We start from the raw sequence: 21,710 nt of genomic DNA on the forward strand, positions 1-21,710 counted from the left end.
CCATCGCTCCCTGGCCACTGTCAGGGGCTGAAACAGTGTTGAAATGTCTCAATCAGCAAAACTACCTATTTCAACTGAAGTAACACCCGTTGCTGTCCTGGCCTCAGCTCATCTGCTGCTGAAATCTTCCTGTTATTGCCCGACTACCCTAACAGACTCCAGACAGGCCCTCAAACCTTCCACTCTCCATCAACCTCAGCTTATCAAAAACTTTTCCACATATATCCCAAATCACGTGAAGTCCCATTCTCCCATCATGACCCACATTGGATCCAGCAACACCTTGAACTGAGATTTCTCATCCTGGTCTCAAATCCCTCCATTTGATCTCTCTCTTTTGAGATTTTATTTATTAATTGACAGGATGTGGGCTTCGCCACAAGGCCAGCATTTAATGCCCATCCCTAATTGTCTTTGAGAAGTTGAGGGAGAATGGTGGTTGGCAATCAGCAGGTTTTCTTGCGCACGTTTGACCTGATGCCATGTCATTTGTTGGGGTCCAGTGTCAATGTTGAGAAATCCCAGGTCAATATCCTCCCGAGTGTATACCACTGTGCCGCCACATTTGGTGAGTCTGTCCTGTTGGTGGGACAAAACATATCCAGTGACGGCAATGGTGGTGTCAGAGATATTGGGCAGGATTCTCCATTGGCTGACGTCAGAATCAGGAAAGGCGATTGGGCGGAGAATCGGTCGTGAGGCCAAATTCGTGGCCAGCGCCTTGTGCCTCGACAGTGATGTCAATGCGTTCCACTCTGCACATACAGTAAATGCTGTTCGCATGTCCGGGCCTGATCCGTTATTCTTCGGAGCCTCTGTGATGCTCCGCCTCCGCCGGGGTATTTATCGCCGACAGGTGCCACTTGTGGTTTCTGGCTATGGGCAGCACAGTGGCTTCATATCGCCAGGGTTACAGGTTCGATTCCCCGCTAGGTCACTGTCTGTGCACAGTTATGTACATAGATCCCTGAAAGTTGCCACCCAGGTTGATAGGGTTGTGAAGAAGGCCTATGGTGTGTTGGCCTTTATTGGTAGAGGGATTGAGTTCCGGAGCCATGAGGTCATGTTGCAGTTGTACAAAACTCTAGTACGGCCGCATTTGGAGTATTGCGTACAGTTCTGGTCGCCTCATTATAGGAAGAACGTGGAAGCTTTGGAACGGGTGCAGAGGAGATTTACCAGGATGTTGCCTGGTATAGAGGGAAAATCTTATGAGGAAAGGCTGATGGACTTGAGGTTGTTTTCGTTAGAGAGAAGAAGGTTAAGAGGTGACTTAATAGAGGCATACAAAATGATCAGAGGGTTAGATAGGGTGGACAGCGAGAGCCTTCTCCCGCGGATGGAGGTGGCTAGCACGAGGGGACATAGCCTTAAATTGAGGGGTAATAGATATAGGACAGAGGTCAGAGGTGGGTTTTTTACGCAAAGAGTGGTGAGGCCGTGGAATGCCCTACCTGCAACAGTAGTGAACCCGCCAACATTGAGGGCATTTAAAAATTTATTGGATAAGCATATGGATGATAAGGGCATAGTGTAGGTTAGATGGCCTTTAGTTTTTTTTTCCATGTCGGTGCAACATCGAGGGCCGAAGGGCCTGTACTGCGCTGTATCGTTCTATGTTCTATGTTCTATGTCTGCGTGGGTTTCCTCCGGGTGCTCCGATTTCCTTCCACAGTCCAAAGATGTGCAGGTTAGGTGGATTGGCCATGCTAAATTGCCCCGAGTGTCCAAAAATATTAGATGGGGTTATTGGGTTACGGGGATAGGGTGAAAGTGAGGGCTTAAGTGGGTCAATGCAGACTCGATGGGCCGAATGGCCTCTTCGGCATTGTACGTTCTATGGCTTCTGAGGGAAAGAGAGGAGGTGACACATAAAAAGGCCCGACTGTGGACTTCCGGTCCTGCCGGGGGGCGCCTCTGACAGGCATTTGTGGGTGACCAGGTGATCGGCAGTGGGTCGTGCTGACCTCCTCCCCCCCCCCCCCCCACGGGTCCGAGAAATGGACCGCCATTGCTGGGGCCTATAAGGCAGCCATCTTGCTGAGCACCCCACTGACCGTCCACTATGGTCCACGGTTGAGTCACACGGGCCGTAAGAACGGCTAGGGGTGGGGATGGGGCAGAGTCAGCTGGGGGGGGGGGGGGAGGACACATGGGGACATGTGGAGGTAGCGCCTGCGGAGCAGACCGGGGCCACCATGTAGCCCGGTACGCCTGTTTCAGCAGGGTGGGGGTTGCAGCATGTTAACATGTCAGACAGTCACCCCCTGCAGGTAATGGACTTCGGAATTCAACCAGGAATGGTGGCCTTCATCCTAGTCGCTGCATCCCTGGGGATGCACTGAGGCTGTACGAGATGGAGCTGTTCGAGGAGAAGCATGCAACAGCGGAGCATGCCCAGAGGAACAGGAGGCAGCAGATGATTACAGAGAGCCGGACACCAATCAGGCCGAGGAGGAGGAGGAGTTGGAAAGGAGGCGCTGCATCATACCTTGTGTGTACCAGCAGCGCCTGTCTTTCAAGGATCTGCTGGACCGGGCATGCCATCGAAGACTCCAGCTAAGCAGGGGTACAACGTGGCATATCTGCCAGATGATAGCGCATCTGGCGCCGTGGGGGTATGGGCGAGGTCACCCGATCCTGGTGGTCGCGGTGGGGGGGGGGGAGGGGGGTTGAGTAGGGGGTGTGGGGTGGTAGACCGCAGAACCGGCAGTCCCCCTCCGGTCTTTTCTCTTTCCCGGGGTTGTGGGCTGCCTTACCCTGGAGGGGAGTTGGGGAGACGGAAAACGCACTGTGTTAGACAGTAGGACACATGCAGCACAGGGAGTGGGTAGCTGGTGGCCGTCGTAGCCAGGGCACCTAGCTTTGGCGGCCTGCATGAGTGCTGGCAGGTGTTGCGGAGTGCGGGTCCAGTCGCCCTCCGGTGGGTTACGGGTGCCACGGGCACAGTGCTGCCTACTTACTCTGGCCGTCTTGAGGAGGTTGTGCAGTTTTTTATGACTCTGTGGGCCAGTCCTGGTGGTGTTCCCACCAGCGCTTATGGCCTCTCCCACCTGCACCCAGGCCCAGGGCATGGCGATGGATGGCAACCTCCTTCCCACTCCCGCTGAACATCTCTAACGTATAATTCCATGAGTATGAAAACATTTTGTTGCTGCTAATTTGTGGGTCAGCTTTCCCAATTTTGGCACAAGCAAGGTGGACAGGGTTGGGTGCGCCATTGTCGTTTGTGGGGCCTGGTGCGTGATCCAACCTGACTCAGTGATGCGACATGGCCGTTAAACTTGCGAGACTTGCAACACTCAGAACGCCTTGTGAAATCCGACAAAACACTTCAAGACGCCGGGGTCTGGCGGAATTCTCCATTTCTGAGACTGAGTGTTGACGCCAGGGCAAGATTCAGGCAGTTCTACGACATCAAAACAGGGCCAATTCAATAACCGTTAAGAGTCTAGCACCGGCGCCACGTGGAACACAATCAATTACAATAACAAACGTTGCAGAATTCACTGGATTCATAATTGACGCTCAGGAGAATCATAGAATCAACAGGGCAGAAGGAGGCCATTCGGCCCATCGAGTCTGCACTGGCTCTTGGCAAGAGCTACTTAAGCCCATGCCTCCATCCTATCCCCGTAACCCTGTAACCCCATCTAACCTTTTTGGACACTAAGGGCAATTTATCATGGCCAATCCACCAAACCTGCACATCTTTGGTCTGTGGGAGGAAACCGGAGCACCCGGAGGAAACCGCGCAGACATCGGGAGAATGTGCAGACAATGACCAAAGCCGGGAATCAAACCTGGGACCCTGGAGCCGTGAAGCAACTGTGCTAACCATTGTGCTGTCCCACGACTAGTTGCAGCTGCGTGTGCACACTTCACTCTCCACACACACCTTCCAGCCAACAAGGTGACAATGAAGAGAGTGGCATCCTGTTTTCCGGATGCCAAGCTTGAGACCCTGCTAGATGCTGTGGAGGAGAGTTGATTCCTCCCTAGCTTGGGAGAGGAGGCTGCCAGCCGCCCCCGCCGCGCATGGGCACAGGTGGCAGAGGCTGTAAGCACCATCAGCAACACCGTCCGGCCAGCAGTCTCCTCAAGGCAGCCAGGGAGAGTCGGCAACTCTGTGCCCCTGGCAACAACCCCATCCCACACGTTCGTAATCCTACTCCCCTCCAACCAGAGGATGACCTTGCATCACATGCTGACACCCATACCAGCTGCCGTAACTGGATGCCTGGCCACTGAAGCCACCAGCTACCCACCCCTAGCATGCGTCGGACTGTCTAGCACTGGGTGTTTTCTGTTTCCCTAACCCCCCCCCAGAAGAAGGCCGCCCACAACTGCCAGGAGCAGGAAAAGACTGGAGGGGGACCGCTGGACCTGGCCCCTCACCGCTGAGGAAAGGGCAGTCACTGGGGTGGAGGTCGGCACAAGCAAGGACGTGAGACACCACTGAGTTATGGTTCCCTGTGACTCGTGTGTCAACCCACCCCCTTACCCGCACACCACCCCTACTACCCCGTCCCAATCACACCCTCCTCCCCAACACACCCACCACCCCCACAACCCCCGGCCCACGGTTGAATCATACATCTCGGCCTGTGTCTTCCAGACCTGCTGGTGGTTAGGCGGCCCCTTTTGTTGTCCCCCACCTGCAGCCACAGCCACAACCAGTTCCCAGGTGCTGACCGGCGACGAGGACACCGACATGGACACAAACCCTAGACCCGAGTCCCTGGAGACCCCGCAAGTCGAGTCCAGGGATGACACAATTTACCAACACAGCTGTCTCCAATACCCTCCACAATCACAGAGACACTCACTCTAATTGGACACTTTAGTGAAGAGGCTCCAGGGACACCCTCTGCTGCGCACCACACACATGCTCCGGTACAGTAGATGGAGTTCGAAACTTCCAAGGGGTCGGGCAGTCGGAGGGCGGGCCGGCCCCAGGGACTAGCTTCCGTCTAAACGAGTTTCGGGCTTCTGTAATAGATAGTTCCATCGATCATGGAGATGCAGTTGCAGAGCCAGGGACTACATGAGGGTTTATCGGTGAGCATCCAGAAGGTGCAGGTATCAAACCACAAGGTGGTGCCGGCCATGCGAGCCCCAGTCCGAGAAGGAGATGACACAGTCACTGGCTCACGTGGCACAGACCCAGAAGGTGATGGCACAGTGCAGCGCAATGTTGCGCAGTCCCAAATGGCAATAGTCCAGATCCTGTGCTCCATGAGTTTCCGACCCAGGTTGATACAGCAGCAGGCCTCCAGGACAGGAAGCGCCAGGTGGCGCAAGAGCCTCAGGGGATAACTCTGCTCGCACTCTCGTCCCATGGACTGGCCAGGGAGCCATCGGGCACCCCGAGGGAGGAGGAAGTGGTGGAGCCTGTGTCAGTGACTCCTGGAGGGAGTTGGTGGAACACCAAAGCACCTCGCACTCCTGCCCCTGGCGCATCTGGAGAGCAGCAGGCAGAACAGGGCGCCAGGGAAACCTGAGCAGCAGCCGGGCCCATCCAGACCCTGTTGCCCCAGAAGACGCCCACCAAAGGGAACCCAGGTGGCAGGGCAGGAATCACTGAAGGCTGCTTCCAATCCTGATGCACTGTCTGGGGATCCACCTAAATGTAGCGTTTGGGCCCACAAGGCCAGAAAAGTAGGCACCAGTTAAATTGGCACAGGTACTGGGCACAGTTTATTGATAGGGGCCAGGGCACGGATCTGTATGTGCACAATGTTACAACCTGCCTCGGTGCTCTGTCAGGTGGGTGTGAGGGGTGGGCTGGCCGCAAAGGGTAGGCGGGGGATAGGCGGATGTTGGATGTGGGCTTGGCTCGGGGACCGCGGTTCAGCCACCCCCCCCCCCCCCCCCCCCCACCACCCCAGGGAACCTATGGGACCCTGTGATAGAATGACCAGCTCACATGCAGATATCACCCAGGTGGACGGTGCAAATTGCTACCATAGTCAGGAATCAGACATTGTCAAATGAAGCAGAGCACCAGAGCTCATCGCAGAGCGGGTCATCATCGTCCTGCATCCCATTGACCATACCCGCTGTTACTGCCAAACCAGGCCCGCCCCCGTAGTACGGCAGGAAGGTATCATGGATGAAGATGCGGGCGGGTGGGTGGTTAGCCGGAGATTGGGGAAGGTGGAACGTGGTGTCTGTACCCCTGTCCAGTTCCCCCCCACCCTACCCAATCGGTGAACCTTGAGGCAATCAGAATGTCCCATATGCATTGGTCCCAGCCTCCCGTGCCTGCCTGGGCTCCATGCACTGCCCATCATCGGCCTCCCCCACATCCTTCTCGGTGGACGAGGCCTGACGGTTCATCCTCCTGCTCCAGCACCTCGCCACTCTGCTGCAACTCCCCCCGCGCCGTATTAGCAGGCCTCTCCAGAGCGGTTCAGGCACCTGAATCGCATCTTCAGCACAATCACGTTCCTGGTGTCTTTGTGGGAGTCATTAACAGGTCTCGTCGGACTGCAGCCTCTGGATAGGCATCATTAGCCACGACCACAGTGGATAACTGATGTTGCACAGCGAGGGGTGTGCTTGTAGGGGGACATGCATCCCGTTGATCATCCCCTGGACCCATGTCAACAATGGCAACAAACCCCGCGGCCGTGGCATCCTGGTGGGCTCAGTGCACATTGAAATAGATGAATCGTGCTGACTGGGCCTCCTTGAGAACACGGATGCACCAATGCACCGAGCTCTGTGAGATTCTGACTGGTCACCACTCAGCGCGTGGAAGGACCCCGTGGCTTAAACTTTCAGGGCGTCCACCATCTTGACGGCCATCGAGAGTGGATGAACTCCCCCATTCCCCTGCGGTGGCAGGAGCGCCATGATCTGTCAGATATGTTGCACTATGCCCCTGCTCAGCCAGAATCTTCGATGGAATGCCGGGTACGGCAGGTCCTTGAATGACGTACGCTGCCTGCAGACACGAGGTGTCATGCGGCGCTTCCTACTCCTCGGCCTTTTGGACAGCCGGCTCGCCATCCTCTGCAGCTGCCTTCTGTTCCTCTGACGCAGGCTCCGTTGCTGCAGCTTTCTCCTCCTCGAGCAGCTCCAGGTCGTAAAGCCTCAGTGTATACCCCAAGACTGTCGCAACTAGAACAAAGGCCACCATTGCTGGTTGTATTCCAATATCCAATGTCTGCAGGGGATGAAAGGTGGACATGTTACCATGGTGCGTAACCCCATGGCCAACCAGCTCCACCCCGTGTTGCACAGTGGCCCCAGTTGGTACTGCGGACTCTGCCTCTGTATGTCTCCCTCTCCCCCAACCCACACCCGACTCCATTGGTGGGTGGCAGCATGGGGGCCTCTGGCCCTGCTGCCAGTCCCTGATGCCAGGGGTACCATCAGCTGGCACTGCCCCCATCGAGCACCGCTCTGTAGGGGTGTTTCCCTTGGGGGGGCGCATAATGCCCTGCCGGTTTGGAGGGGAATAGTATGGTGGAGTTGGGGTGGAGTGCAGGGACACCCATACGGCCGATGTCACTCTGCAGAACCATGGCCAAGGTGGGTGGTGAGTGGCTTGCATCGCAAGCTGGCCGTAGCCGGCCACCCTTCCAGCCAATGTCCAGACGGCAGCCCATGATCAAGCATCTTAATGTCCGACCTCCTCTCTCTCTCTCTCTCTCCCTCATCAGCCACGCCACCTGTTACTCAATTTTTAAAATCACAAGTGAACCTTGTCATCGGGAATTTCCCCCCCAGTGGAGGTGGATAATCGTGGATGCCCCAGAGAATACCAGGTCAGAAACACGAATGATATTCCAACAGAGTTTACTGTACGTGCGGAGTGGAATGCATTGACACCACTGTCAAGGCACCGGACAATTGCGATTTGGCGTGAAACCGCAGCTCACCACAATTTTGGCGTCAGAACTGATTTTCCACCCAATCGCATTTCCTGATTCTGGCATCAGCCGGCGGACAATCCCGCTTATCTTTCAGTTATGATTCCATGAGTATGACGATATTTTATTGCTAATTTATGGGACAGCTTTCCCATTCGTGGCACAAGCACCCAGGTGTACGAAAGAGGACTTTTCAAGATGAATAGGGCTGGGTGTGCCGTTATGTGAATTGGACATTGTGAATTCTCCCTCTGTGTACCCTGTTATGCTTCTTGAAAGAATGCTCGAAGTCGTCTTTAGGTTAAGGATGATTTATTGTGTCCCACAATAAATTACAGATTACACTTGAGAAAAGGCTGCTCTTCAATGTTCTGCAACTAGGCCCCAAACAGACTAGCACCCTTCAGTTTCTTGCACCTCTTGCCACTCCAAACCCTCCGGTTTCAAGTCGCGGAGGCGGGCCTTCGGCGTTCCTTTTATGGGTGTCCCCGCGCTGCCCCCTGGTGACTCAGGCGAGGATCACCACATCCCCCTTCTTCACTTTTTTTTTTTTTTTTTTTCGTAGTTGCAGAGCTGTAGTAAAACACAAAGGTAAAGAGTTAGGTTTATATATATATATATACACAGAACAGGGCAGGGCGATGCATTTGTCAGTCCATGTTCACAGGTTCAGACGGTCAGGTGCACGTCTGATCCGTGTAGACCTCCTGAGTGGGCTTGGAGATCCAGGGTCGTTTGTGTCCGTGCGGACATCTGCTGCTGGGGTGTCAGGAAGATGTATGACCGTGTCCTGTGGATCCAGTGTGTCCTGCAGATCGAGTGTTGGAAGGACCCGTGGACGAGGTGTGACCTTCAGAAGGTCTCGCCGATTTCGTCGAACCATTGTTCCATCATCCGACTGCACGACGTAGGACCGTGGCGATGTTAGGCGGAGGACCACCGCCATTTTGGACCAACCCCCAGCTGGGTTTCGCAGCCTCACTGTGTCGCCGATGGCCAACAGTGGCAGTACCTTGGCCTGCTTGTCATAGTGCTGCTTTTGCGCTTGGCGCTGTTGACGCATTTGATCCAGGACAGGCGAGTGATCAGGATTGGTGAAGTGTAGCGCTGGTAAAGTTGTCCGCACATCCCTGTTGAAAAGCATCTGAGCTGGTGATAGTCCCGAGCTCAAAGGTGACGAACGGTACGATAGGAGGGCCAAGTGTACGTCAGATTTTGAGTCCGCAGCCTTGCTGATGAGTTGCTTGACTATGTGGACACCTTTCTCCACCCTGCCATTCGATTGCGGAAAGTGGGGACTCGACGTTATGTGCTGGAAATTGTAAATCTTGGCGAAGTCCGTCCACTCCCAGCTGGCAAAACAAGGACCATTGTCGGACATGACCGTCCGTGGGATGCCATGCCTGGAGAAAGTTTCTTTGCAGGCCTCGATGACGGCTGCTGCTGTGAGATCCGGGAGTTGCAGGACTTCCGGGAAGTTGGAGAAGTAGTCAATGATCAGGACATAGTTGCGGCCCATGGAGTGGAACAAATCAATGCCCACTTTGTCCCATGGTGACGTGGCCATCTCATGCTGCTGCAGTGGCTCCTTGCATTGTGCCGGTCGATGTCTTGGCACGTGTCACAGGAGAGCACCATGTTGGTGATGTCCTCGTTAATCCCTGGCCAGTAAACAGATTGGCGCGCTCTCCTTTTGCATTTTTCGGCACCAAGGTGCCCTTCGTGAATCCTGTGGAGGATGTCCGCCCGGAGAGCCATTGGAATGACGATCCTGTCGTTCCGCAGTATAATGCCATCGACCACGGATAGTTCAGTCTTGACATTCTGGAACTGTGGGCACCGCCCCTTTGGCCAGCCATGCTGCAGGTTGTGTAGGACTTGAAGGAGGGTGGCGTCCTCCTGTGTCGCCTGACGAATTTGCTGCAGCTTCTCGTCCGTTGCCGGGAGCGTCTCCTTGCACCACTGTGCATGAGCTTCCACATCATTGATGGACGCCAGTGGCGGGTTGTCAGCGTCCATGGCTCGTGATAACGTGTCAGCTATCACAAGGTCCTTGCCAGGGGTGTAGACCAGCGTGAAGTCGTACCTGCGCAACTTCATCATCATGCGCTGTAGGCGCGGCGTCATATCATTGAGGTCCTTGTCAATGATATTGACCAGCGGCCTATGATCCGTTTCCACGATGAAAGTGGGGAGACCGTACACATAGTGGTGGAATTTGGTCACTCCTGTTATTAGCCCTAGGCACTCCTTTTCTATCTGTGCATACCTGCACTCTGTGGCGGTCATCTCCCGTGAAGCGTAAGCCACTGGAACCCAGTCCAACTGGTCATCCTGTTGCAGTAGCACAGCACCAATCCCATGTTGACTGGCGTCAGTGGAGATCTTGGTAGGTTTCACCGGGTCAAAAAATGCAAGCGTTGGAGCTGCCATCAGCTGGTATCTTAGATCATCCCATTCAGCCTGGTCAGCCTGGGTCCAGGCAAACTCCGTGTCCTTCCTTGTCACGTTCCTCAACGCCTTTGTCCGTGCTGCCAGGTTGGGTATGAATTTACCAAGGAAGTTGACGAATCCCAGGAACCTTAGAACCGCTTTCTTGTCCTGTGGTCGCTGCATGCTCTGAATTGCAGCGATCTTCTCAGCGTCCGGCTTCACCCCGTGCTCTGAGATTGTGTCGCCCAGGAATGTCAGAGAGGACTGTGCGAAAGTGCACTTGGCCCGGTTGAGCTTGAGTCCAAAGTGGTGTATCCTCTGGAAGACTTGCTTCACCCTCGCAATATGGTCTTTCTCCGTCGCCGACCATATGATGATGTCATCCACATAGACACGTACGCCTTCGATGCCTTCTACCATCTGCTCCATGATTCTGTGGAATATTTCGGATGCAGATATAATGCCGAAGGGCATCCGATTATAGCAGTACCTTCCAAACGGCGTGTTGAAGGTGCATAGCAGGCGGCTGGACTCATCGAGCTGCATTTGTCAGAAACCCTGTGAGGCATCAAGCTTGGTGAAGATGCGAGCTTTTGCCATTTCGCTCGTGATTTCCTCGCGCTTGGGGATCGGGTAGTGTTCCCTGCGAATGTTCTTATTCAGGTCTTTGGGATCTAGACAGATCCGAAGTTCACCAGACGGCTTCTTGACGCACACCAGCGAGCTGACCCAGTCAGTCGGCTGTGTGACTCTTGAGATGACGCCTTGAGTCTGGAGACGCTGAAGTTCGGCTTTTAGCTTGTCCCGCAATGGAGCCGGGACCCTCCGTGGGGCATGAACAACCGGTATGGCTGTCTCTTTGAGCAAGATTCTGTACGTGTAGGGCAGTGTACCTATGCCCGAGAAAACGTCGGGGTAGTCGGTGAGTAGCAGCTGTATGTCCTCGTAAATGCGTGATGATGCAGCCGTGTGCATGAAAATCCGCTGAATGAGCTGCAAATCCTTGCAGGCTTGAGCGCCGAGCAGCGAGGACCTGTTGTCTTCCACAATCTCAAAGCGTAGGCCTGTTACGACAGTTTTGTTGGCAACTTGTAGGTGGCAGGATCCCTTGGAGATGATCGGGTTGCCGTTGTAGTCAGTGAGCTTGCATGCTGCAGGTAACACCTCGTGCGTCCCTGGGACCGATGCGAGATCTTTGCTCGTTAGCAAGTTTGCTGAGGCTCCCGTGTCCAGTTTGAACGTGATGGGGAAGTCCTGTACGTGCACCGTGGCAGTCCATTCACTTGCAGAGTTGATGGCATGCACGTGTCGAGGTTGTGTCGTCAGCTCCTGTGGTCCCGCTGTGGCATTAATAATGCCAATGCTGTACGTGTGCTCCCAGGAGTTGAATTCTTCATGGTCGGAAAAATTGTCGTCGGGAGCCTGAGTGTTCGTGACATCAACTGTGCGGACTTTCAGGTTGCCATGCCGTTGAGTGGACGAGTGAAATTTAGCTGTGGATTGACATTGGGAGGCGAAGTGATTCATTTTTGAACACTTTCTGCACCTTTTTCCTTGGGCAGGACATTGCCCTTTTAAGTGGGAGGAGCCGCAGTAATGACACGTCATGACGTCATGCGTATGCTGCGTTCGCGCATGCGCATTGCGGTTTTCAGACCAGGGCCGGTATTGCGAGTAGTGCGCATGCGCGGACCGATCACTTCCGGGATCGCGTCTTTCAGGACGGTGCGCATGCGCAGACGGGCCAGAGAACGGAAGAGACGGCCTGGAAAACGGAAGAGACGACCTGTGAGGGGAATTCACCATCTTTATATCGTCCTCGTGGTGGATGTTTTGTAAGGAATGTTTTTCAAATAGCTCCTGTACCTGCTGCATTTTCTGCTCCTGTAACAAGCATTTTTCTATGGTAGTTTTTAGTGTTAAATCGTTTTGCAGTAATAGTGAGTCTCTTAGTTTTTTGTCAGCAAGACCATAGATTAGCTGATCTCTGATGAGTGAGTTTGTTAAATCACCAAAGTTGCAGCCTTGTGCCAGCAAGCGTAACTCTGTGACCAAGTGGGTGATAGTCTCCCCTTGTTTTTGGAGTCTGTGACGGAGGGTGAATCTTTCAATGATTTCATTGGATTGAGACTTATAGTGTTCATCCAATTTTGCCATTATCACTTGAAACTTAGTTTTGTCTTCAGTATCCGCATATGTGAACGAGTTATATGTGTCTACCAGTTGCTGGCCACACGATGTGATTAAAAGTGCAATTTTCTTTCCATCGGTGGCTGTATGTAAGTCCTGAGCTAACAAGTACATTTCAAATTGTTGTTTGAACATTTTCCAATTATAATTTAAATTACCTGTAGCTCTCATTGGCGCTGGAAGTACCGTGTGTTCCATTGTTGCAGAAAGTCGTCTGAAGTTGAGAGGCTGCAAAGTCTGGTGGCCTGCCTGTTGCTGGTGCTTCTTCTTTGTCTGCTGTCTTTTTCTTTCTTTGTCTTGCTGGTAGCGCTGGTTCCCTCTGTTCAGAGAATCCACTCCTGTACCATGTTATGCTTCTTGAAAGAATGCTCGAAGTCGTCTTTAGGTTAAGGATGATTTATTGTGTCCCACAATAAATTACAGATTACACTTGAGAAAAGGCTGCTCTTCAATGTTCTGCAACTAGGCCCCAAACAGACTAGCACCCTTCAGTTTCTTGCACCTCTTGCCACTCCAACCCCTCCGGTTTCAAGTCGCGGAGGCGGGCCTTCGGCGTTCCTTTTATGGGTGTCCCCGCGCTGCCCCCTGGTGACTCAGGCGAGGATCACCACATACCCGAACAGGTACTGGAATGTGACACAGTAACATCATGGCTGGTTTAGCTCACTGGGCTAAATCGCTGGCTTTTCAAGCAGACCAAGCAGGCCAGCAGCACGGTTCGATTCCCGTACCAGCCTCCCCGGACAGGCGCCGGAATGTGGCAACTAGGGGCTTTTCACAGTAACTTCATCGAAGTCTACTCGTGACAATAAGCGATTTTCATTTCATTTCATTGTAGTGTTAATGTAAGCCTACTTGTGACAATAATATAGATTATTAAAATAATTAAGATTATTATTAGATTACGTTCAGAGGATGGGTGTGAGCGCACGGTCACCAAAAAGACAGGAGTCACACTTTGGCAAAAACTGAGTTTACCTCACAGCAAGTGCTCATCACCCTCCTGCCTTGTATGTTGACCAGCTGGCAATGCCAATACAGGGAAGGAGAGGAATGGGAGGGAAGGAAGGAATGGGGAGAACGGAGCAGAATGGTGGGGGGACGAAGTGGAATGAGGGTCGGGGGAGGGGTGAGCTGGTGGACAAAACCTTGTCCTGTGAGAAGCGGATGAGGATTAGGGCGTCTCTGAACCTCTGAGCATTCCAAAACATTGCCGCACCTGTCCTCCATGCTCCATCTCCTCCTGCGGCTCCTCCCTGGGCTCGTCCATCATCAGTTATGCTCCCTTGTAACAGCTACATCCACTAAGGAAAAAGTCGCTGAACGTCCACTCTATCTATCCCTCTCAAAATCCTATACACCTCAATTAAGTCACCTCTCATCCTCCTTCACTCCAATGAGAAAAGTCCTAGCTCTCTCAACCTTTCCTCATAAGACAGGCAGCATCCTGGTAAATCTCCTTTGCACCCTTTTCAATGCTTCCACATCCTTCCTATAATGAGGTGACCAGAACTGCACACAATACTCCAAATGTGGTCTAACCAAGGTCTTGTACAGTTGCAGCATAACCTCACGGCTCTTAAACTCAATCGCCCTGTTAATAAATGCCAACACACTATAGGCTTTCTTCACGGCTCTATCCACGTGGGTGGCAACTTTCAGAGATCTATGGACATGAACTCAGAGATCTCTCTGCTCCTCCACATTCTTCAGAACCCTACCGTTAACCCTGTAATCCGTATTCAAATTTGCCCTACCAAAATGAATCACCTCACACTTATCAGGGTTAAACTCCATCTGCCACTTTTCAGCCCAGCTCTGCATCCTATCAATGTTTCTTTGCAACATTATCCAGTACTCCACCAATCTTGGTGTCATCAGCAAACTTACTAACCCAACCTTCAACTCCATCATCCAAGTCATTGATAAAAATCACAAATAGCAGAGGACCCAGCACTGATCCCTGTGGTACACCGCTGATGACTGGGCTCTAGGATGAAAATTTACCATCTACCAGCACCCTCTGTCTTCTATGTGATAGCCACTTACTGATCCAATCGGCCAAATTTCCCTCTATGCCATGCCTCCTTACTCTCTGCAGGAGCCGACCATGGTGCACCTTATCAAACGCCTTACTAAAATCCATGTATACGACATCAACTGCTCTACCTTCATCTATGGACTTAGTTACCTCCTCGAAGAATACAATCAAACTTGTGAGGCAAGACATACCCCTCAAGTCCGTGCTGACTATCCTGGATTAAACTGTATCTTTCCAAATGATCATAAATCCTGCCCTTCAGGACCCTTTCCAATAATTTACCTCTGACCGAAGTGAGATTAACCCGCCTATAATCTCCAGGGTTATACCCATTCCCTTTCCTGAACAAGGGGACAACATTCGCCACTCTCCAGTCTTCTGGCACTATTCCTGTAGACAGTGAGGACACAAAGATCAAAGCCAAAGGCTCTGCAATCTCATCCCTCGCCTCCCAAAGAATCCTAGGATATATCCCATCTGGCCCAGGGGACTTATCTATCCTCAGGCTTCTCAAAATTTCTAACACATCTTCCTTCCGAATATCTACCTCCTCCAGCCTACCAGCCTGTATCGCACTATCCTCCTCAACAACATGGCCCCTCTTTTCTGAACACTGAAGAAAAGTATTCATTTCGGGCCTCTCCTATATCTTCAGACTCCATGCACACGTTCCCACTACTGTTCTTGACCGGCCCTAACTTCACCTTGGTCATTCTTTTATTCCTCACGCAAGTGTAAAAAGCTTTGGGGTTTTCCTTGATCCTACCCGCCAAGGACTTCTCATGCCCACTCTTAGCTCTCCTAAGCCCTTTCTTGAGCTCTTTCCTAGCTGTCTTGTATCCCTCAAGTGCCCGAACTGAACCTTGTTTTCTCATCCTTACATAAGCCCCCTTTCTTCCTCTTGTCAAGACATTCAACCTCTATTGTAAACCATGGTTCCCTCACTCGACCATTTCCTCCCTGCCTGACAGGGACATACATATCAAGGACATGCAGTATTTGCTCCTTGAACAAGCTCCACATCTCAATTGTGCCTATCCCTGACTGTTCCTGTTTCCATCTTATGCTCCCCAATTCTTGCCTAATCGCATCGGAATTACCCTTCCCCCAGTTATAAAACTTGCCCTGCCGTATGTTCCTATCCCTCTCCATTGCGAGAGTGAAAGTCACCGAATTGTGGTCACTATCTCCAAAGTGCTCTCCCACATCCAAATCCAACACTTGGCCCGGTTCATTACCCAGTACCAAATCCAATGTGGCCCCGCCTCTTGTCGGTCTATCCACATATTGTGTGAGGAAACCCTCTTGCACACACTGGATAAAAACAGCCCCATCCAAACTATTCGAATTATAGTAGTTCCAATCAATATTTGAAAGTTAAAGTCACCCATGACAACTCCCCTGTGAGGGTCGGGTACGTTTTGGCGCCGACCTTTTGGCGCTCATCTGTTTTGACGCTGGCCTTTTTGGCGCCACCAACAGGAATCCAACAGTCCGGGAGCTGGTTTGTTTACTGAGTTCATTTCTCTCAGTTTGTTGCTGACTGTCTCTCACCATCCGGCAAGTTCCCACAAACTCATACACTGCTCTGTTACAGACGTCATGATCTGTCTGATATTGTTTCCTTACGAATTTGCTATTATCTTTAGCCCTCGGGTTCAATCTTATAACGTTGACTAAGTGTGTCATTATTTGCCATACGTATAGCGGTAATGTACATACGTTAATATGCAGAGTACGGATCAAATAGTAAATCAGCAGATAAGACTAGATTCGGGAAAAATAACAAAATGCCCAAACTAAAGGACCTGTACCTAAGCACACACCAAGGCATTAAAAAAGTTGAGCGCATTGTGCAAATACAAATTAGCAAGTACGAACTGACAGCCATTTCAGGAACATATCTACAGAGCGACAAGCATTGGGACCTTAACAGTTAACGGTTTGTAGAATTTCGGAAGGATAGAAAATAAGGAACATATGGAGGGGTGACTGTGTTACTTAATGCTTATTTTAACGCATTAATCAGACTGCAGGGTCGGGCAAATTATAAATAAGAGAAAGCTTGTCTGATGAGGTATAGTAGTAAACCAGCCACTGCAGCCCCTGTCCGGGAACTTGCCGGATGGTGAGAGACTTGCTTAGGTACAGAACCTTTAGTTCTGTACAAAATGCCCAAACTAAAGGTTCTGTACCTAAGCAAGTCTCTCACCATCCAGCGCCAAAAAGGCCAGCGCCAAAACAGATGAGCGCCAAAAGGTCGGCGCCAAAAGGTCTTCAGCAACAAACTGAGAGAAATGAACTCAGTAAACAAACCAGCTCCCGGACTGTTGGATTCCTGTTGGCGGCGCCAAAAAGGCCAGCGCCAAAAAGCCCAGCGCCAAAACAGATGAGCGCCAAAAGGTCGGCGCCAAAAGGGCGGCGCCAAATAGTCCCATTCCCCCCCTGTGACTACCACACCTATCCAAAATCTGCATTGCAATCTTTTCCTCCACATCTCTGTTACTGTTTGAGGGCTTATAGTAAACTCCGAACAAAATGACCTCTCCTTTCCTATTTCTAGCTTCAGCCAACACTGACAGAGCCTCCTCAAACTGCCTTTCTGCAGCCAATATACTCTCCTTGATTAACTCCTCCACCTCTTTTACCACGTTCCCTAATCTTACTGAAACATCTGAACCCCGAAACCTCCAACAACCATTCCTGACCCTGTTCTATCCACGTCTCCGTAACGGCCACAACATCGTAGTCCCAGGTACCAATCCATGCTTCAAGCTCGCCAACCTTATTCCTGATGCTCCTCGCATTGAAGTAGACACACTTCAAACCACTTTCATGCCTGCAGGTCCACTCTTGTGACCTTGGTACCTTCCTCAGTACTGCACGACCCTCAGCTTCCTGAACTCCAGTAACGCTATCTCCTGGACTACAAATCAGTTTCCCATCCCTGTGCCAAATTAGTTTAAACCCCGCCCTGAAGAGCTGTAGCAAATTTCCCTCCCAGGATATTGGTGCCCCTCTGGTTCAGGTGTAACCCATCCTGTTTGTACAGGTCCCACCGTCCCCAGAATGCGCTCCAATTATCCAAGTAACTGAAACCCTCCCTCCTACACCATCCCTGTAGCCACGTGTTTAACTGCACTCTCTCCCTGTTCCTCACCTCGCTAGCACGTGGCATTGGCAGCAAACCAGTTCCTTCATTAAATGTTTCTTCTCCTTCATTAAATGTTTTTAAGATAAAGATAAAATAGTTTTCTGAAGAATAAAGGGATTAAGGGTTATGGTGTTCAGGCCGGAAGTGGAGCTGAGTCCAGAAAAGATCAGCCATGATATCATTGAATGGTGGAGAAGGCTCGAGGGGCCAGATGGCCTACTCCTGCTCCTACTCCTTATGTTCTTATAACACGGTCCTGTCCTGGCTCTCAGCTTTCACCCTAGCTCCCCGAATTCCTGTTTTACATCCACGTCCCTTTTCCTACCTATGTCGTTGGTACCGATATGCACCACGACTTGTGGCTGCTCCCCCTCCCCCTTAAGGATCCTGAAAACACGATCAGAGACGTCACGGACTTTGGCACCCGGGAGGCAACACACCAACCCTGAGCCTCTATCGTTGCCACAGAACTGCCTTTCAGTACCTCTAACTATCCAATAACTAATGTTCTCCTGTTCTCCCCCTTCCCTTCTGAGCCACAGGGACAGACTCAGTGCCAGAGACCTGGTCACCATGGCTTATCTCTGGTAGGGTCGTTCCCCCCCCACCCCCACAGTAGCCAAAACAGTATACTTGTTATTGAGGGGAACACCGCAGGGGATCCCTGCACTGACTGCTTCTTCCCCCTCCTTTTAAACGTCACCCAGCTACCTTCATTTTTCGGGGTAACTACATCCCTGTAACTTCTATCTATAACCGACTCTGCCTCTCGAATGATCCTCAGTTTATCCAGCTCCAGAACAACTGTCTTTGAGGTGCTGGAGATGGGTGCACATCCCGCAGCGTGAACTCACGGTGTCCCTCACCTCGAACATCTGCAGGAGGAACATTGCACTGCCCCTCTGTGAGTCCTCTTCCATTTATTCCACTTGACAATTACAGAGAGAAAAAAAAAAGCTGACCTGATTTTCACCCACTCCCCACAGGTTAGAGGTGTGGAAGGGTGGAGAGAGGAAAAGGAAAGAAAAGCTTACCTCACCAGAGGTCTTTCATTTTTTGTTATAGGAGGAGTGATGGATGGGAGACATGACCTGTGTAAGCGTCTCGGGTTTTAGCCAACTGCCTGAAATATATGAGTTGAGAAACTCACCCGACAGCAGCTTTCCACAATTCGCTCCCCGCAACAGCCAGATCAGCGTCACCGCTCGGCCGCCCTCGGCCTTCTGGTCCTATAGTGCTCCTTGCTATCGATTAACTTCATCCTTACTAACAATGCAACCCCGCCCTTGATTTGTTACCTGTAGAGATGGTAATCTGTGCTACTCAACTCAGTTACAGTAGACTTCTGGAAGAAGGCTAGAAGTCGGCCAGAAGTTTGATAGAATGGTTTATTGAGCAACACTACTTAAATAACTGCGTGAGCTCTTACTTAAAGAACTGCACTAGTAAAAAAGGTAACAACTTTTCTATGCTCTGCAACTAGGCCTGAATACACTAGCAGCCCGAGCTAAATTTCTGTTCCTGTTCTCCTCACAGTCCACATCAGCCAAAGAGAGGGGGGGGGGGGGGTCCTGTCGGCGTCTCACCTTTATACATGCCAGTGCTGCCCCCTGGTGGTCTTTCCATTACCATCAGACCCCTCTGTACATACCCAAGGAAGGATCACCTCAGCCCCCTTTGCCCATCACCTGTCCTTTCGATAGGACACATATCCTTGTATGTTTAGATCCCAGACCTAATCCCCTTGCCCACAACATCGTACCGGCCAATGTCACTGTGCACAACAAGCTCTTTTAGCTTGTTCCATATACCGCGTGCTTTTAGGTACAACACCCTAGTCCTGCATTGACCACCTCCCTTCTCACAATTGTCACCTTTTTAAAAAAAATTTTAGAAAACATTTTATTGAGGCATTTATATCTTAACATTTTATAAACCCCACTGGAACATACCAAACTTCCCCCGCCGTAACTCCTAGCTACCCATATATTAGGTTCCCTGCCCTTATTGTTCACTTCCTGCCTCCCCCCACCACCCAACCCCCCACTCCCACGCCCTCGCCTGCTGACGGTCAGTTTTCCTGAAAGAAGTCAATGAACGGCGGCCACCTCTGAGCCAACCCCTGTAATGAACCCCTGAAGGCGAACTTAAGCCCTGCCATGTCACTGACCCCACACCCCCAACTTTGGAGGCTCCGAGTCCCTCCATCCCATCAAAATCCATGTCCGGGCCACCAGGGAGGCAAAGACCAAAACGTCGGTCTCTCTCCACCCCCTTCCCGGCTCCCGGATCTTCCAACACTCCAAATATTGCCACCTCTGGACTCAGAGTCACCCTCCCTTCCAGGACCTCTGACATGACATTTGAGAATCCCTGTCAAAATCCCCTCAGCTTCGGACAAGCCCAAACCACATGTACATGGTTCGCCGGACTTCCCCCGCACTGCCCACATCTATCCTCCACCTCCTCAAAAACCTACTTATCCGGGCAGCAGTCATATGAGCCCTGTGGACCACCTTGAACTGGATCAGGCTAAGCCTGGCCACGACGAGGATGCATTGACTCTCCTCAGGGCTTTCTCCCATAAACCGACTTCCAACTCATCCCCCAGCTCTTCCTCCCACTTCCTCTTCACTTTCCCACTCCATCACGAGGGGACATAGCCTTAAATTGAGGGGTAATAGATATAGGACAGAGGTCAGAGGTGGATTTTTTACGCAAAGAGAAGGTGAGGCCGTGGAATGCCCTACCTGCAACAGTAGTGAACTCGCCAACATTGAGGGCATTTAAAAGTTTATTGGATAAGCATATGGATGATAAGGGCATAGTGTAGGTTAGATGGCCTTTAGTTTTTTTCCATGTCGGTGCAACATCGAGGGCCGAAGGCCTGTACTGCGCTGTATCGTTCTATGTTCTATGTTCTATCAGTTCCTTATATATTTCCGAGACCCTCCCTATCCCAACCTCTGTTTTAGACATTACTTTATCCTCTAGTCCACTTAGAGAGCGGAGACTAGTGCCTCCGAACAAAATCCCGTACCTGCAAGTACCAAAATCCATTCCCACCCGGTAACTCAAACTCCTCCTCTCGCACTTCCAAGCTTGGGAAGCCCTCCTCAATGAAGGGATCCCCAAATCCCTGAATCTCTGCCCGCTGCCACTTCCTAAAGCCACCGTCCAGCCCCCCCCCCCCACCGGAGCGAACCGGTGGCCACACTGACGCCCCCTCCAGTCTCTTGTGCTGCCTCCATTGCCCACACCCTCAGGGCTGCCACTACTACTGGGCTTGTGGAGTACCGAGCCGGCGAGAACGGCTGAGGTGCCGTTAAATGAGCCTTCAGACTCGTGCCCTTGCAAGATGCCGCCTCCACTCGCTCCCACACGGACCCCTCCCCCACAACCCATTTCCTACCCAGCGAAATATTGGCCACCAGTAATAGTTAATAGAATTCGGAAGGCCCTCCCTGCGCCCCCGCTTAAAACGGATCTTCTTAACCCTTGGGACTTTCTTGGCCCATATAAAACCCGAGATCACCATGTTCATCTTCCTGAAAAATGCCTTGGGGACGAAGATTGGGAGACACTGAAACACAAACAACAATCTCGGGAGGACTGTCATTTTCACATTCTGTACCCTCCCCGCCAATGACAGAGGTAGCACGTCCCCTTTCGTTTGCTCAATCACCCTGTCCAAATTTAGTGTATGAAGCTGACCCCTGAATCCCCAGGTACCTAAAACTCCTTCCCACCACTTGGAACGGCATCTCCCTCAGTCTCCCCTCCTGCCCCCTTGCCTGGATCACAAAGACCTCGCTCTTGCCCATATTCAGTTTGTAACCTGAGAACCGGCCAAATTCCTCCAGTATCCCCATAATTCCTGCAATTCCCCCCAACGGGTCTGTTATATAAAGGAGTAAATCATCCGCGTAGAGCGAGACCCCCCCCCCCACACCACCCCCACCACCCCCATGCGCTCCATAAAGCCCCGCCAGCTCCTTTGCCATAGCTG

General features: G+C 51.8%; 1 protein-coding gene across 1 annotated transcript in view; it reads right to left on the reverse strand.

Moving 5' to 3' along the window:
• Window positions 1–21,710, reverse strand: part of LOC119969126 (synaptonemal complex protein 2-like) — a 458,660-nt gene that overhangs the window by 307,237 nt on the left and 129,713 nt on the right. The gene's annotated exons all lie outside the window — the stretch shown is intronic.

Source organism: Scyliorhinus canicula, chromosome 7 (assembly GCF_902713615.1).
Source record: "Scyliorhinus canicula chromosome 7, sScyCan1.1, whole genome shotgun sequence".
Taxonomy (NCBI): Eukaryota; Metazoa; Chordata; class Chondrichthyes; order Carcharhiniformes; family Scyliorhinidae; genus Scyliorhinus; species Scyliorhinus canicula.